Below are 3,892 nucleotides of genomic sequence, written 5' to 3'. Positions count from 1 at the left end.
AGACAATAAATTTCACAATATATGCTGGTGATTTTAAACCTGATTCTGATTCTGTCCTTCCTGACAAGGGGGATCACTCTGCTGGGCAGGTGAGACTTGTGGATATAAAAGCAATCTCAGATTTTAGTGCCTGCTCCATGGTGGTTGTAGGAGCTGATTCTGAGACTGCAGGAAGTGGTTCTGACAGCTCTGGACACTTTTCTTTTTCTTCCTTTTTCTCCTTCTAGTTTGTGCTTCTTGATCTTGGAAAGATGCATTTAAATCACTAGAGTGTTCTCTTACTAATCCTTCTATTGCACCCTTTACGATCTGATCTCTCTCCTCTTGGTTTCCTCATCCACAACCTCACCTGACAAATCCTCTGATTTTGTATTTCCATTGACGTCTTTCTTTTTGATCTTCCATTCATCCAGCTGGGCTTTGGTCTTTGCTTCTACTTTTAAAAGCAGCTTTTTGTCTCCCACTTGAAGTTCATGCAATAAACTTCAATAATAGATTCTGGATTTTTATACTTACAAAAGCCAAATGCTTGCAACTTTCCTGAAGCTCCTTGAACTCTCTTCCAGCTTAAAACCAAGCCACATTTCAGAAGTAACTGTCTGATTAACATATCAGAAGCTTTCTCAGGTATGTCGCCTGCATAAACTGTTGTAGTCAGAGCAGAATTTTCATCACTTTCATGCTTCCTCTGACCAGCATGGTCCTTCCTTGGTCGAATACGCTTTCCAGCTGGAAGCGCAGAGGCTGTACCAACAGCTGGCTTTGTCCTGTTGGGCAACGGTTCATGGTGTTTGGCATGGAGACAGTTGTGGCATTATCCAGTACCTTACTTAATTTACTTTCAGTTTGCTGCATTGCAGATGTGGCATGGAAATAGTGGCTGGATTCCAATCAAGTTGTAGTTGGATCAGCCACTCATGTTCTCACAATGTTGTTCCTCCTGTTTTTACCATATACAAGCTCAATGTGGCTTGTTGGTTGTTGCACTCCACTATCACGAATGTCATTCCCACAGGTTTCATAACCTACATATTTTCTCCAGTTCAAGTTCTTAGTTGGATATCTACAGTTTAGTATCCTTGAAATGTCTCTCAAACTCATTCTGTAGAATGACTGAAACAACTGAACCAGCGTCTAATTCCACTTTAATTAATTTGTCATTCACTCTGGTGTAGGCCATATTGTTTGTCTTTTGCTAGTTTTCACATTGTAAATCTCAAGGCCAGCCAGTCCGGTGTCACTGTCATCATTATCAGACTTTTCATCAATAGCATGCCAATCAGTGCTCTTTTTGAAACTGACTCTTAACTTTCTTGCTTTTTCGCTTCTCTGTGCAGTCCATTTATTTTTGTCTTACCGACATGCTCTTTGTACAAGGCCTACTTTGTTGCATTTTCTGCAAGTTTCGCCTTTAAAACTGCATTGGTCTGGTGTATATGAGCCACTACCACAATGGTAACACAATTTGGTCAGCTAGGCCACTTTCTGGTTAGATGTTTAGATGTTACAATTTTTGTTCACACTCACTTTCATTCCTGACTGCAACTCAATTGCACCTCTGTCTGCAGTTTCCATTGAAACAGCGATTTCAACTGCTCTTTTAAATGTGAGTTGTGCTTCAGTTAGGACCCATTTTTGGATGTTTTCTTCTAAGGTTCCACTAACAAGACGATCTCTCCATGCATTGTGAAGCCATTACCAAACTGTCAATGTTCAGGCAATTTCTTCAATTAAGCCACGTACACTGAAATGGACTCCCCTTCTTTTTGATTCCATTTATGAAAATTAAATCAACAACTGTTTCAGTTCTAAGTGTTCGTACATTACTTTGACAATATCATCAAAGCTCATTTCTTCTAGTTTGGTAGGAGCAGACAAACTTCAAAGCAAATTGGATGCTCTTAAACCCAATGCACTCAGCAAAATTTATACCTGCTTCTCATTTGCTATTTCATTTGCTTCAAAATACCCCTCGATCTGCCCGGTATATAAAATCCAATTATCAGTTCTGTAGTCAAACATGCTTATCTTTCCGATGTAGCCTGCCATTTTGCTCTTTTTTATGATTATTAACACCCAGTACTCAAAGTGTTTAGGAACACATGGTTTCTTCCCTTTTTTGAATTCTTTTAAAAACCTTGATCATGTCTTCCCTTCTGAAGAACATGTGCTGTGCTGCTTTTAGTAACTCAACCATCTCTTACTGCTTTTTTTTAGTTCAAACGTCTCGCTGCACTTCAACAAGTTTGTAGCCATCTTGGGTTCATTTAAAACATTTCTTGTCATCAATGTTATGTTTCATAACTTCAAAGCATTAAACTAATTCAAAGGTGGTACACAAATCTGAAAATGCTGGTCTAACTTTGAGTTTACTTTAAGCAATACAGAGGTATCGTGTGGTAGCGCAATGATATATGCAATTCACATATTTATACATATAATCCTTAATGAATTATTTAAATGAACAAGAGCGCTTAATGAACCAATATACTCACAAAAGATTTCTCAACTATTCATGGCTCCATCTGTCTAAGTAGACAATGGATGCGCCCATTCTGGGACGCAGACCTGGGCGATGAATATGAAGATCCTGGGCTGCCCAGACGTCAAGATCCTCCTCTTGGCCTTGTGGATGTGGTCCAAAGGAATGCGAAGCAGTACATTTGGCATCAGCTTGGCTGCAGGAGCTGCTGGGAGGTGACATGATACATCATCCAACCGCCTTAGGGGCTTCACTCCGGATTTGTGTAGGGTTTACTCCTTAACCTTCTCTTTTCCCGAAGATACCCACAAGGCAGTGGGATCCGTAACCCTGGATAGGGATCCATACCGGATCCTGTCAGCTGGAGCCAGCTGAGCCCGGGACTCGTGTAAGTCAGGGTCGTCACGCCCTGTAGTAGTGACATATGGAGTCACTACCACTACCCACGAACGTCTGCCAAAACAAATCTTCTACTCCCAGCTTAAAGAAGCATAAAAGAGGCGGACAACAGAAAAGATCCAAAGACATCTTAAAAGCCAACATGAAGAAATGTAACGTCGACATCAACAATTGGGAAACCAATGCCAAGGACAGGAAACTCTGCCAAGCCATCATCCAAGAAGGAACAGCAACTTATCAAAGCCAATAGATGTGCAGAATTAGAAGAAAAGAGAAGAAAATGGAAAGAGAGGCAGCAACAACCAAAGCGCGATCTGCCATCTGGAACTACCTGTCCTGAATGCAGAAGAACTTTCAAAGCCAAGATTGGACTCATAAGCCACTTGAGAGCCCATAAGTAGATCAACAGAATGAAGACCATCATCCTCGACCTCGAGGGATAGCCACAACGACGACTACCCACTACGTAATTATCTCAACTATTACTTAAATATTAAACACACAACATCTGGGTTACTGGCTGATCACTAACAGGTCTGCCTCAAGAATGTTATCAGGTTGCTGAATCTCTGCTCTTGTAACATGGAAACCTTGTCGCTTCTCCACCTCTGCCTTCACAATAGCAGTCATCATGTGAGCCTTGAGACTAGATAACTAACTCAGAGGAATATTCTAGTTTACTGTCTTAATGATGTGGTAAATTTAACAAAGTGATTTTATTCTGAGCTAAGCCAACAGCAGTCAATTGTTATTGTGCCTAAGTGCTACCATTTCACTCTGACATTAATGAAAGATATTTCTCATGCTTGTATTCAGTAATGTGTCATTTCAAATTAATCTACAAGTGGTTTGGAGTTGATATCACACCTTTAGCAGGTATCCAAAATATTAAACTACAGTTGAATAGAATTTGAACAGAGTGTAAATACTATTGAAAAGAGATAAAACTTTTAAACTGGAGATGCAAGGGATGGGAACCAGAGCACCACAATATATGGGGGAGTAGTTGTA

The 3,892-nt window shown here is 40.3% G+C and overlaps 1 pseudogene; it reads right to left on the bottom strand.

Annotated features, from left to right (window-relative positions):
* Positions 1-204: 204 nt before the first annotated feature.
* Positions 205-3,511, bottom strand: LOC134347581 (RNA-binding protein 25-like; annotated as a pseudogene).
* Positions 3,512-3,892: the final 381 nt, after the last annotated feature.

This window comes from Mobula hypostoma, chromosome 1 (assembly GCF_963921235.1).
Source record: "Mobula hypostoma chromosome 1, sMobHyp1.1, whole genome shotgun sequence".
NCBI classification, from domain to species: domain Eukaryota; kingdom Metazoa; phylum Chordata; class Chondrichthyes; order Myliobatiformes; family Myliobatidae; genus Mobula; species Mobula hypostoma.
This window is presented reverse-complemented; position numbering and strand designations above follow the sequence as displayed.